This window comes from Eretmochelys imbricata, chromosome 7 (assembly GCF_965152235.1).
Source record: "Eretmochelys imbricata isolate rEreImb1 chromosome 7, rEreImb1.hap1, whole genome shotgun sequence".
Taxonomy (NCBI): Eukaryota; Metazoa; Chordata; order Testudines; family Cheloniidae; genus Eretmochelys; species Eretmochelys imbricata.
Genome location: NC_135578.1, coordinates 26,043,457 through 26,058,463, shown reverse-complemented (window position 1 = coordinate 26,058,463; position 15,007 = coordinate 26,043,457). Strand labels below are relative to the sequence as shown.

General features: G+C 41.4%; 1 protein-coding gene across 1 annotated transcript in view; it reads right to left on the bottom strand.

Moving 5' to 3' along the window:
- ERC2 (ELKS/RAB6-interacting/CAST family member 2) overlaps positions 1–15,007 on the bottom strand; it is a 658,083-nt gene that overhangs the window by 632,148 nt on the left and 10,928 nt on the right. Inside the window, exons 5-6 of the mRNA XM_077822546.1 lie at positions 4,411–4,502; positions 1,257–3,743 (exon numbers count right to left, since the gene is read on the bottom strand). The gene's annotated coding sequence lies outside the window, so the exon portion shown is untranslated. The remainder of the gene's footprint in view (positions 1–1,256; positions 3,744–4,410; positions 4,503–15,007) is intronic.

Sequence of the window (15,007 nt, the reverse complement as noted above, 5' to 3'; positions counted from 1 at the left end):
GCTTACACATAAATCTGAACATCTCCTACTCTAGTTCAAGTTCAGGAGGCCCTCAAGGATATCCAGTACATTTGGTGGAAAATCTTGAATTGGATTGAGCTATCATAGAGATCTAATAATTTAATCAATGACACTTTATAAATTGACTGCATCTATTTTCACGGGAGAGCTAGGATAGCAATATTGACTATGGACAGTATTTCATGCTCAGTGACTGAATGCTGCTGCTAGCCCTGACAACCTGTGCACTGCCAGACCCTGTGTAAAAAATTTCAGAAGCACCTAAGGCCTATTTTCAAAAACAACTTAGACGTTTAGGAGCTTATGTCTCATTGAAAGTCACTGGGATTTAGGCCCCTAAGGCCCAGATCTTCAAACATTTTAGGCACTTAACTCCCATTGGTTGAGGATCTGGGCCTAAATGCCTCACTCACTTTTGAAAATGGGACTTCGGTGTAGAGGTGCATGGAGGTAAAATTTTCAAGAGCCCCCACCACCTCATCCCACATGAATAATCTCTTTTCTATTCCCCAGTTGTGTGCAGCCAGGGAGAAGGAGCTCCTTCCATGTGTATCTAGACCAGTGAGAGAAATAAATTAAGAAACAAACTGAAAAAAAAATTGGCCCAGGCAGAAATTTAACCTTCCAGGTGCTTTAATGCATTAGCTATTGTGCACTAACCTACAGTAACAATGTGCTGGTTGACTAACCTGATTCTTGACAATCTACAACAGAGTGGCAAGAAGTCACAAGTGGATCCATGCACAGGTATGGAGACTAGAAACATATAGGCTGGCCTGGCTAGCAGCCGTGCTAAGTATCCTGCCCAGTCACTGACCTTACATGGGAGAAATAGTACTCATGCTAATATCTCAGAGCTTCCACATTTATAGTAATTGGACCTGTTACCTTGCATCTTGGGTAGTCATTGACAACAGTTAAATATAGGTGTGAAGTGTTACTATTCTAACTTGGTAGCATTTTACATCCATTTTGCATTGGTTTAAGTGACTATAAAAGTCAAGGATAATGGAGAAGCAGGCCAATTTTATCTAAAATATTACTCCAGCCAACTTGTGATGATTGTTTACTTGTGTTTTTACACCCAATCCATCCCCCTAATATTCCTAATGAGTACATTTTCATCAAAATATAACAAGTTCCACACGGTTTTGATACAAAACTATCTGACATGTAGGCTCAGGTTCTATCAAAATATTTAAAAAACATGTCAACTTGTAACAGGGGACACTCACCTCTTGAGCACCTCCTGCTGCTGTTGTAGTCCTTCTGCCACTCTTGGTTGTCAACCTCACTTGGTGGGTCTTCAGGGGCTCAGCATACCGTACAATTCACACAGTGAAGAACAGATCACTTCCAGGGTAGTAAAGAGTTCAACAAACTTTGCATTCACCAGGGTTTTCTGCGCCACCTCTGGCCCCTTTAATTACAGACTTTCACTTGTGCTTCTCAAGAAGCTTTGTCCCCTTCTCAGGCTTAGGCTACTTTGCCAGTGGGGGAACCTGGGACTACCCACTATTCCAGTTTCCAATCTAGGGAAGCAGCCACATAAACAGCAGCCACATACTGCTTCCTTTAGTTAGCTGCTTCCTTTAGTCCCCTCTTCCCACCTGGTGCCTTTACTTCCACCCATTACCTTTGGGTTAAAGTTCCCAGGTCCTCTTCCCCATCCCTGCTCCAGTAAATACACCCACTCAAGCTCCTTTTGGCCACAGAGAAGCACCCTTGCTCACCCCTGTAGCTCCTTTTAACTGAGCCTGCTGGGATTTGATTGGCTTTTCCCATCCAGCTTTTCTCGGCAACCCTGGAGGACCCCCACTTGGTTGCTCCTTTCCTGGGGATGGGTATAGTAGAACTGCAGAGCCTCCAACAGAGGGCCATGAAGGGCCAGATATACCCCATCAAAGAAGCTTAGCAAACTTTTTACTAAACCTGAGCTGAGTTTAGAGTTTGTAAAAAACTGTTGAGTTTCCCCTAGTTTCAGGGTTACACAGCTCTAGTTAGAATGGCACAAAACATTTCTTGTACTTTTTTTTATTTTGTTATGTTACTTTTTCAGATATAAGATGTACAATATAATCTACAAACCCACACAAGCACACTAGAGATTTCTAGCTGAGCTTTTTTGCCTTTTTTTTTCATTTAAAATCTAATACCAGATTTAAAGAAATCCAACATTTTAATAGGCTGGATAGTTTATACTCATTTAAAGTTCATATTTTCTGCAATGTTAATAAAATATCTCCAAGCTTTCAATTTTTAGTATAGCTAAAAGCATTTTCCAGGTGATCTGTTAACTTTTGATTGCATTGTATTCTACTTCTGTCGGTTCTGAAAAATAAGAGCTGCTTAATGCTAAGGGCATATGCCATGCTAAATAAGCAGTCATTCATACTCTGCTCCATCAAAATGTAAACAAAATTAAAATCTAAGTTTAGCAGAATCCATTTATGCTGCTATGATTAAATATCTATAAATATTTCTGCCATCATCATTGATTTCCATGAGTTTACAAATATACTGTGGAATTGTTTTCTTTGCTTAAAGCTTGGCCAACACAATTTAACACAACACATATTCATACCTATTATAAATGGGTGCAACTCCACTGAAGTAAATAGTCCAGAGACTATGGTCCAGATTAGTTGCACTCAGCACAGGACCTAAGGTGACGGGAGGATCTGGATTTGTGCTGCCTTCACTGTTCTCTCCTCCTGAGGCCTGTTACAGGCAGCTCAGACTACCGTGCAACTTAGAGCCTTAGGGCTGCTCTAACTTACACCCAGCTGCCGATGGCTTCAACCAGCCATTTTGGCAGATGTAGACTGTCAGAGTGCAGTGGTGCTTCCGTCATGCTGCTTTTCCAAGGTCTATGCCATGTGTGAGGGGAAACCCCAAGTGGTCATTTTAAACTGGCTTTCAGCCAGATCATAAGGGTGAACGGAGGCCAGTCTATTTAAACAGGCATGTAACCTGTGCCTGTCACTCTAATGTTTGAGTACCTTATAAAAATATCACAGGCAGAATTTCCTCCCTGCTTTCCCCAATAGAGTTTTATATCAATGTTGAATTGGGTCCTAAGACCAGAAGACTGATTTGTATCATATGTAGCCATTTAAATCTGTGCAGAGTGAGTGTAAGGTGCTATTAATGAACTATTTACTTAAATTAAGTTAAAATGGATAAAGCAAAATACTATATATCAAATATTTAGTAATTATTTATAATTATAATATATTTTCAAATATTTGAAATAAATTAGAAAGCCTTTGTTTCTATATGCATCAGTTCCAGTTAATTTCTGAAGCCCTTACAAGTATAAAATTCCCATTTACTTAAGTTAACTTTGTGTAAATGCTACAAGACCAGGTCCTCAATGATGATACAGTCAAGTTCTAAGTCATGCAGTTTTACTGTGTGCTATACAGCTGAGAAGTAGTGAATAAATTGTTTTATTTTTCTAACTCCCTTCATAAAGTTATTTAAGCAATCACCTGACCTCTTTATCTAAAGAGAGATTCATACTTCTACCCAGTAAGATGTTTGTAAATATTTTTAAATGAGTTTCCAGACTCTAGATTCCCAGGTGACAATGACCATATTGGCACCATGTAGCACAAAGGACCTACTTCAAAGTCCATTGAACTGCATTCAGTAATAGTAACAGTGGCAATTCTATGACTTAGCATTTAGGATGGTAGATGGGATGACAAAATGTTTTCCTATGGGACAAAAAAAGCCACAATCACTCCTTTGCTTTCAGTGGTAATATTTAAAATACTGTAGATGAAGTGCTCTGATCCATTTCAAAGTGGTAACTTATCAGTTTAGTACTGTCTGAATTAATTTAAAATGTTAATAATAAATAAATACATTACTAATATCTTCCAGAGAACACAGGGTACAATGGTTAAAGCATAGAATAAAGTCAGGAGATCTAGGTTCTGTTCCTGTCTTCATAACAATGAAGTTATGAGGTTTCCGCTGCAAAATCCTACCTCAGCACCTCATCGTGGCGTAGCGGTGACCCTGGCCATCTGACAGCTATGGTAGTGGGGCGTATGCCCTGGCAGGTCTAACCATGCTAGAAAGGTGTCGGACTACCCAATCCAGGGAGGGGGATTGCTCTCTCAGAGGAAAGAGCGCTTTTCCTTCTCCTTAGAGGTTGAAGGCTAGTTAAGCTTGAGGAGGTATGCATGCCTGCCTGCCCAGCCAGTGGGATGGCTTGAAGTCAACGGCTAAAACAACATGAGTAAATGGGCCTCAGTTCCCTGCGCGTCATTGAACCGTTCTTTGGTGGTGGAGCGGAAATCGAGCAACGAGAAGTTGCTAAAAATGTCAGGTGCTAGGCCAACATGGAAAAGGACAACCCTCGCTGTGTGTACTTACAATTGTAGGTTGCTCGCGAGGGAGGAAATGTTAAACTATCTGATGGAGGAGAAGAAAAGGACAAGATGTGACATTCTCGGTGTCTGCGAAACCTGATGAAAGAAGGAGTTGGAAGTCAACTGGAAGGATGGAAGCGCTCTGAGGCTCGGAAAGGGAGATGGCACAAGAAATATTGGAGGAGTCGGATTTATCGTCAGTAAGAATTGGTCTTTGAAAGTCATATCATGCCAGCTGATATCATCACATTATCGGTGTGCTGCATCTTCAGATGGAGTCAAAAGCTACCTTCAAGGGTCATCCAGGCCTATGCTCCTGTCAGGGTTCCTTCCCCACTCTGAACTCTGGAGTACAGATGTGGGGACCCACATGCAAGACCCCCTAAGCTTATTTTTAACCAGCTTAGGTTAAAAACTTTCCCAAGGCACAAATTCCACCTTGTCCTTGAACAGTATGCTGCCACCACCAAGTGATTTAGACAAAGAATCAGGGAAAGGACCACTTGGAGTTCCTGTTCCCCCAAAATATCCCCCCAAGCCCTTACACCCGCTTTCCTGGGGAGGCTTGAGAATAATATCCTAATCAATTGGTTACAAAGTGAACACAGACCCAAATCTCTGGATCTTTGGATGCTGAAAAAAAAAATCAATCAGTTCTTAAAAGAAGAATTTTATTTAAAAAAAAAAGAAAACATAAAAATCCCCTCTGTAAAATCAGGTTGGAAGATAACTTCACAGGGTAACAAAGATGCACAAAACAGAGGAACCCCCTCTAGCCTTAGTTTCAATGTTACAACAATACAGGGATAAACCTCCCTCCAGCAAAGGGAAAATTCACAAGTTGAGAAAACAAAGATAAACTAATACACCTTGCCTGGCTGTACTTACAATTTCTGTAATATGAGAGACTGGTTCAGAATAGTTTGGAGGACGTGGATTGATGTCCGGTCTCTCTTAGTCCCAAGAGCGAACAAACACAGAAACAAAGAGCCCAACACAAAGCCTCTCTCCCCAGCCCCAGGTTTGAAAATATCTTTTGTCCCCATTGGTTCCTTAGGTCAGGTGCCAACCAGGTTATTTGAGCTTCTTAACCCCTTACAGGTAAGGAGGAATTTTAGGCTACCCTTATGGTTATGACAGCTCCCACAAGTGCAGGACAAAGAAGTGGAAGAATTCTACCGAGAAAGAGCCCTCGTGCAAAAGTCCACTTACACTATCACGATGGGAGATTTCAATGCCAAGGTTGGGCGAGGGAAAGCTGGCGAAAAGTTCATAGGAAGATACGGCAGTGGCGAAAGGAATGAAAGAGGAGAAAGGTGGGTAGCGATGGCAGAAATGAAGAACTGTACGTGGCAAACACCTGGTACAAAAAGAAAACCGCAAGCAGGTGGACGTGGATCATGCCAAACGCAAAAAGCAAGAACGAAATCAACTATATTTTAGCAATAAAAGGCACATCGTCCAAGACGTCTCTGTGGTGCTGCAACACCAGCAGTGACCATTGCCTGCTTAGAGCAAAGTTGCTTTTTGATGAAGTGGTGGAAAAGAAGGCGCTACAGATGGCAAACAGGAAACAGCGGCCGAAGACGTTCGATGAAGCAAAGCTGAAGAAATCGATTTCTGGGTTTGACTGGAGCCAGATGGAAAAGTGTGATGAGAACCATAGTATCTTTGCCAACAAGCTGAGATGTTGCATAAAAGCAGCTGAAATCGAAAAGCTGAAGGAGGCAAAGGGAAGAATCTCGAACGAAACAAAAAGCTTTTTGGCGAAGCAGAGAAACACGAAAAGGAGCTCGGATAACAACCTTGAGTACTCCATTCTGTGCAAGCTTATATGGCGAAAACTGAAGGATGACTTTGAGAACTTCCAGAAAGAAAAGTGCCTCAAACAGCTGAATCACGCAAGAGCCTCAGGACAAGTAAGTGGGAATTGACGCAGTATAGATTGAGCGTAACAGCATTGAAGAACAAGGATGAAGAGACAGTAATCGACAGAGCAAGGATGGAAGAGGTCTGCAGGGACGGAAGAGGTCTGCAGGGACTTCTATACAGAACTGTTCAAATCAAGAATCAATGTCCCTCTCCCAATGCTCCAAGAGTCAGAAGAACGCGTCCCCCCAATAACTGTCAGCGAAGTCCGAAGCGCACTACACCAGATGAAGAAGGGAAAAGCTCCAGGCAAAGATGGAATAATATCAGAAATTACTTCTGCAGGAGGCAAAGAACTTTGAAAGGTCCTCGCTTTAAGATGCAGTCGATATCTTGAAGAAGGAAGAATACCATCAAGCTGGAAGGAGTCGAATACCATCTTGCTGCACAAGAAGGGCGATCAAGAAAATCTTAAGAACTACCGCCCTATATGCCTGCTCTCTCACATCTCCAAGCTCTTTACAAAGGTAATAATGAACCGACTCTCACAGAGTCTGGATGAACAACAGCTGAGAGAGCAGGCAGGATTCCGAAGAAATTTCAGCACGATCGACCATATATTTACCTAGCCAGCTCCTAGAAAGAGCAAGGGAATACAAACTCCCGCTGTGCATTGCTTTCATTGACTACGAAAAAGCCTTCGATAGCATCGAGTTTAACGCAATATTAAAGGCACTCACAGAGCAGGGCATTAACACGCAGTACATCAGTTTGTTGAAGGAAGTGAATACTGGATGCACAACAGACATTACTCTCCTTGAAACACCCCTCTGCATCCCAATCGAGAAAGGCATGAAGCAAGGAGATACGATTTCACTGAAACTATTCACCGCCTGCCTCGAAATGGTTATGAACAAGATCAATTGGAGGAGTGGTGTCAACATAAATGGAGAACAATTATCTCAGATTTGCGGATGACATCGTGCTAATTGCCGAAAGCACCAACCAACTGCGGAGCATGCTACGAAGACTCGACAAGAAAAGCAGTCAGGTCGGCCTGAAAATGAACCTCTGTAAAACGAAATATATGTGATCAGACGTCTTACGACAAGCCCGAATAACGGTAGCAGGAGAAGAAACTGAAGAAGTGGAACAGTACATATATTTGGGCCAAGACCTGAACGGAGAACTCTCGAGAAGGATTCGAGCAGGATGGTGTGCATTCAGTTCCATCAAGGATATCCTCAAAGGAAAAACTGACAAGACCACAAGCGCAAATATCTTTAATTCAACAATGCTGCCAGCCATGTTGTACGCAGTGAAACGTGGGCACTGACAAAGAGAGAAGAGCAGCGGCTGTTGGTAGCTGAAAGGGCAATGGAACGAGCTATGTTGGGAATCTCCCTTCTGGATCGCATCCCAAATGAAATGAACAGAGAACGCAGCAGTGTGAAAGATATTGTCATGGAAAGCAGACATAGTAATATGCAATGGGTGGGCCACACAGCATGGCTCATGGACAATAGGTGGACCGCAATCATAGCTGAGCGGTACCCATGAGAACAGAAAAGACCACCCAGCCGGCCTCCAAGAAGATGGGAAGATGACACTGTTAAACGTTTCGGACGAACGTGAAGAAGAAAGGCGAGAGTGCGAGAAGAATGGCGGACATGTTGTGATTGGCGCAGTCTTAATGACAGCTGAAGACTGATCGATCCAGGTGATCCAGGTTATGAGGTTTAATTCACTAGTGCTTGTACTAATGTTTGGGAAGGCATTAGAGAACAACAAATCTATGGCGACCCTGCCTGACCTCTCATATTGTAAAACACAGACTAGAAAATGACATATCTGATAACCTATAGCTATATCTGTTAAACTAACTAAAGCCTTCTAACGATTGCTGAAATGGAAGAGATGTCTGAGAGGAAAGGATATGCCAGTTGTGGAAGGACCCATTGCCAAAAAGAACAGACATGTTTTCCTTCCCTCCCTCATCCCATTCATCCTCTTAATTCTTTTACTCCATTTTCCATATCTCTTCCTATTCCTTTATCTGTGCCTCAGCCATTCAGAACCAAACTCTTAATTGAAAGGCTCTCTTCCCATTCTCTCAGCCTGGGCTGCTTCTGTACCTCTATCTAGGCACCCACGGAGAGTCCCCATCAGTACCTGTGCTGTGGCTGACGGAAGCCTACTTACAGGATGTGTAGTGGTTGACCAGGCTTCTCCCCTGTCTGAGGTGTGTTTAGGCCCGCAGCTCAAGAATCAGCTCAGTGCTACCACTAAGATGTCTTCTTCACATCTCTCCCCTCTGAGTTCTACCTTCTCACCCACTGCCTTCCCCATTATTTGATCCAGTGGCACCAAGAAATCTTGCTTCTCTCACCTTCTTACTAGCCAGGCACTCCCTTCTCCCACTGAGAACTTGACATCCAGCTTCAACCCCATATTATTTCAGCCAGTGTTGCTAGCAAAACTTCCAACCTCTTGCCATCTCCCCAAGTCATTTGCTTGGGGGCAAATGGGTATTCTTGCTAGCCCACTGGGGGAAGGGAAAAGGGGTAGTGTCAAAAAGTGCACTTATGCCGTCCCAGCTCAATACGAGTGTGATAATTTCTAGCAAACTAAAATCTACGGGCATTTCTCATGCACAAATGTACCTGGTGCGAGGATGTGTGTGTGTGGAGAAGGCAGTTCTCATGAAAGAACTCTTCCAAATTCAAGCACCAATCTTGCTGAGATCCACTTAATAAAGTGCTGTTTTGGACAGTAAAATTATGACAGTAGTTGATGTCTTTTTTAATTTTGTGGGCTGCTTCCTCTTTGAACTGTTTTTTTCTCAAGGTTCTTGGGGAAAAGTAAGGTACAGCCAATATCGCTGACTTCACTTTGCAAGCTACAGACCAACTCTGATTTATATATAAAATATGCTGCTGTAATTTTAGCTCCTTGAAGAGTTCCCTCATAATTTACCTTCCCTTCCACACACACTTATTTTTAGGAAGAAAACCCATCCCCTTCTGACAACATGGGCAGGAATTTCAGAATGAGAAGGCACTTGTACAGCCTGCTAAAACAGCAAAGAATAGCTACAAGCAGCCTTTGCCCTGCCTTCCCTCCCTGCCAAGAAGTTTGCCATCTAAAGACAAAGCTGGAGAGAAGCATCCAAGCTCTTGTCAATCTGACGGTTAAGGAGTGGCAAAGAGACGCACCAGTACCCCTCAATCTGGCAGATGGGAAGGAAGGCAGGAAAAAAGCATCACTTATTCCCTTTTCAGTACATAAAATGGGATGAGGGAAGCAGGGGAAAAGTATCTAGGTGCATAGTCAGATCAGCCAGCCAGATCAGGGCAAGGAAACCAGGAAAAGTACCCATGAGAACCCTCTAATTAAGTCTGCCAGCCAGGGGGGAGAAGTAAGGAGAAACACAAACACAAATTTAATAAATCTGCCAACCATTGGAGATGGGGGAGAGGTGAGGAGATGCCTCCCTAGTAAACCTTCATTCCTCTATATTGAAAACATTTTGGGAGCCTCAAAGATGAAAAGCACTTCATGGTGGGGCAGGGAGTGGAATGGTTTGACATGCTGTTCTGGATTAATCCTGAAATCTTCAGACTAATTGGAAAGCAAATATGTAGAGCAAGAAGCAGACAGGCAAAGCATATGTTACAGCATTGGTAGCTACTGTGAAGGGGAGAATAAATGTATTATTCACTAAAGTATAGCTCAATTAAAGGTTTTTATAAGCCACAAAAGATCAGGCTACAATATGGAGAATCATTTCCTGAACCCTGGAGCAAACTGTATTACAGTATCAGTGTTGCAATGAGCATCGTTTGCAATCATTTTTAATATGAATGGGGCAATCAGAGCCCCACTAAGATAAGACAGGTGGCAATAATTATAACAGCAATATTTTTAGTAAGCCGTTGTCTACTTCTTGTCTAACTGTGTTGATTTTCCAAGATGTTCCATGATTTCCAATATTCTTTATTTCCATTCTATTGCCTTTTTTTAATACCATGAAAAAGTGGCCATGGAGATGTGTAAAAACCCAATATGAATGTAAATATTTTGAATGAATGAATATTTTGCAATGAATTGCTTTGTTTTTGCTGTTGAAAGCCCTTTGCAGGATTAAAAGCCCAAACAGACCTATTGCCTGAACTTGACAGACATGAAAAAAAGCTGACTAAAAATAAGAGGGAATTGAAGCTATTTTTATTGTCTACACTGAGAAAAAGACAAGACAGAAAGAATATAAATGGGAAAAGCTAGGTATTTGGGATTTTTACAATTCTTTCAATTTAAATAATCTAAGGTGTTAGTCTGAGGTAATTTCCTCTCCTAACATAGGCATTTCATGTATTGTAAGTGAAGAATGATACAGCAACAGAAATATTTTAAACTAGAGATTTTCTTAATGCTGTTTTTTCTAATACTGCTCATCTCTTAGCATAAAACAGTTTTTATAAGGGGACACACAAATCAGTTTAACATCAGTTTTGCTCAGGAAAGCATGTGTGGTGCATTTGTTCTCTGCTGTCCAAAATGTGCTAAAAAACTATTCATTTTATTTATATTATCTATGAACCAAATCCTGCAATCTTTCTTCAGTCTTTGCTTAGGAAAAGAACTCACATTGAAGTCACTGAGTCAAATTGCAGATAGTTTCAGTCAGCATAGCTTTACTGAAGTCAATGGTGTTCTGTCAATTTACACCAGCTGGGTATTTGGTCCAATGAGTTTTGCTTGAAAATGGAGTATAGGTGTGGGCCCTATTTATATAGCTTTCTAGATGGACAGGGTATTTTTATAGCTGCTAAAATGTATTTTAAGTAGGGCTGTCAAGCGCTTAAAAAAATTAATCGCACTGTTAAATAATAGAATAGCATTTATTTAAATAGTTTTGGATGTTTTCTACATTTTCAAATATACTGATTTCAATTACAACACAGAATACAAAGTGTACAGTGCTCACTTTATATTTGATTACAAATATTTACACTGTAAAAAAAACAAATAGTATTTTTCAATTCACCTAATACAAGTACTGTAGTGCAATCTCTTTATCACAAAAGTTGAACTTACAAATGTAGAATTATATAAAAAAACTGCATTCAAAAATAAAACAGTGTAAAACTTTAGAGCCTACAAGTTCACTCAGCCCTACTTCTTGTTCAGCCTATTACTCAGACATACAAGTTTGTTTACATTTGCAGGAGATAATGCTGCCCATTTCTTGTTTACAATGTCACCTGAAAGTAAGAACAGGCCTTCACGTGGCACTGTTGTAGCCGGCATTGCAAGATATTTACGTGCCAGATGCACTAAAGATTCATATGTCCCTTCATGCTTCAACCACCATTCCAGGAAACATGTTGATGACAAGTTCTGCTTGATAACGATCCAAAGCAATGCAGCCCATCGCATGTTCATTTTCATCATCTGAGTCAGATGCCACCAGCAGAAGGTTGATTTTCTCTTTTGGTGGTTCAGGTTCTGTAGTTTCCGCATCGGAGTATTTCTCTTTTAAGACTTCTGAAAACATGTTCCACACCTTGTCCCTCTTAGATTTTGGAAGGCACTTCAGATTCTTAAACCTTGGGTCGAATACTGTAGATATCTTTAGAAATCTCACATTGGTACCGTCTTTGCATTTTGTCAAATCTGCTGTGAAAGCGTTCTTAAAATGAACAATGTGCTGAGTCATCATCTGAGACAGCTATAACATGAATATATGGCAGAATGCAGGTAAAACAGAACAGGAAACCATACAATTCTCCCCAAAGGAGTTCAGTCACAAATTATTTCACACTTTTTTTTTTAAACGATTGTCGTCAGCATGGAAGCATGTCCTCTGGAATGGTGGCCAAAGCATGAAGGGTCATACAAATGTTTAGCATATTTGGCATATAGATACCTTACAATGCCAGCTACAAAAGTGCCATGCGAACGCCTGTTCTCACTTTCAGGTGACACTGTAAATAAGAAGCGGACAGCATAATTCCCGTAAATGTAAACACACTTGTTTTTCTTAGCGATTGGCTGAACAAGAAATAGGACTGCATGGACTTGTAGTGTGGGGCCCAAAACAGCCGGTGTCAAGTGGAGTGCCCCAGGGGTCAGTCCTGGGGCCGGTTTTGTTCAATATCTTCATAAATGATCTGGAGGATGGTGTGGATTGCACTCTCAGCGAATTTGCGGATGATACTAAACTGGGAGGAGTTGTAGATACGCTGGAGGGTAGGGATAGGATACAGAGGAACCTAGACAAATTGGAGGATTGGGCAAAAAGAAATCTGATGAGGTTCAGTAAGGATAAGTGCAGCGTCCTGCACTTAGGACGGAAGAACCCAATGCACAGCTACAGACTAGGGACCAAATGGCTAGGCAGCAGTTCTGCGGAAAAGGACCTAGGGGTGACAGTGGACGAGAAGCTGGATATGAGTCAGCAGTGTGCCCTTGTTGCCAAGAAGGCCAATGGCATTTTGGGATGTATAAGTAGGGGCATAGCGAGCAGATCGAGGGACGTGATCGTCCCCCTCTATTCGACATTGGTGAGGCCTCATCTGGAGTACTGTGTCCAGTTTTGGGCCCCACACTACAAGAAGGATGTGGATAAATTGGAAAGAGTCCAGCGAAGGGCAACAAAAATGATTAGGGGTCTGGAACACATGACTTATGAGGAGAGGCTGAGGGAACTGGGATTGTTTAGTCTGCAGAAGAGAAGAATGAGGGGGGAATTTGATAGCTGCTTTCAACTACCTGAGAGGTGGTTCCAGAGAGGATGGTTCTAGACTATTCTCAGTGGTGGAAGAGGACAGGACAAGGAGTAATGGTCTCAAGTTGCAGTGGGGGAGGTTTAGGTTGGATATTAGGAAAAACTTTTTCACTAGGAGGGTGGTGAAACACTGGAATGCGTTGCCTAGGGAGGTGGTGGAATCTCCTTCCTTAGAGGTTTTTAAGGTCAGGCTTGAGAAAGCCCTGGCTGGGATGATTTAATTGGGGATTGGTCCTGCTTTTGAGCAGGGGGTTGGACTAGATGACCTCCTGAGGTCCCTTCCAACCCTGATATTCTATGATTCTATGACTTGTTGGCTCTAAAGTTTTACATTGTTTTGTTTATGAGTGCAGTTATGTAACAAAAAATCTACATTTGTAAGTTGCACTTTCACGATAAAGAGATTGCACTACAGTACTAGTAAGAGGTGAAATGAAAAATACTATTTCTTTTATTATTTTACAGTGCAAATATTTATAATAAAAATAATAATATAAAGTGAGCACTTGTACACTTTGTATTCTGTGTTGTAATTGAAATCAATATATTTGAAAATGTAGAAAACATTCAAAAATGTTTAATTTCAATTGGTATTCTATTGTTTAACAGTGATTAAAACTGCATTGGGCAAATTATTGTAAACATAAATGACAGGATTTACTCCATAGGCAATCCTGTTATGAAAGAAAGAGGTTGTATGCATATTGTTTTATTTTAATTTAAGTGATAAAGTGAAGAAGTAAGGTTAATGTTTGCAATCAAACATGTTTATGCTATCAAGTTAGTAAAATACACCTGTGTTGAAAGAAGCAGTAAATAAAAAATAATGAAACCAAGTAATGTGTTTATAAGGACACTTGACCACAGAGTGGAATAATCAGAAATGTAATGTTTGGTTAATAATGCACAGACTTAGCTCAACCATATATACTAAGGTCCTACCATTGTTGTTCAGCAAGATGAACAGACGTGGAAGATTTATGCAGTCCTTCTGGCCTGCTGGAGAACAACAGTTCCAGAATTGACTGCATTGTATAATGGACAGCTAAAAAAAGTTAAAAGAACATCACAGAATATAGATGAACTTTGTATAAATTATATGAAGTTTAAACTGAACACTTCTGCAGCTAGCAGAGTATTGATGGAGAAACTCCAACTTGAGCAAGCCTAACTGCAAAAGTGGCAAGGGATGCACCACAGAAGGGCTCCCAGAAAGCAACTTGCAGAGGTAAGTTGCTGACCAGAGCAAATCAGCTGGTGTTCAAGGTTTGTCCCAAGAGGGTTGTACCAACATTTATGGCCGAATTTTTCTTACACAGGCTGGTGTGGCAAGATATGTTTCATAAAGAGACTAGAAAAAAATCCAGTTCCAGTTGCGAGAACTCAAAAGTTGATGTCTCTTCCCTGACTGCATGGAGAGAGAGGATGACCTTTTGGCTGGACATTTCAAATCTTTGAAAGAAATGTGGGTCACTAACTGATTGGTTCATGCTACCACCTCCAAGAAGAGAAACAAAGTTGGACCACCAAGCAGAAATACGATAAAATGACCTGTTTCCTTCAGTATATTTCTTTCTGAAATCCAAAGACATGTGCCAAGGAGAAGACTGAGGTCCTGGGCTGCTCACCTGGGTGTTCTCCTGGTGACATTAAGGATCTGTCTTGGATAGGCACCTTTAAGTGTCTTTCTACTTTCCAACAATTCAGGTGGCCCACTAGTGCACCAGGAAATGACTATAGTCATGTCTGTCCTTTGCTCCACCTGTGTTTGTTCACAGCCAGAGTGGAAACTGCAATAACTGAGCTGAAAGCTGACAGCTGAGTAAAGATCTGGTGATAAGTAACACACAGACTTTGATGTGGGTCATCACCCAAGAGAATCAACTGACCACTTCCTGAAGCTGACTACCCAACTGGTAAGAAAATGTGCATGCTTATGTAT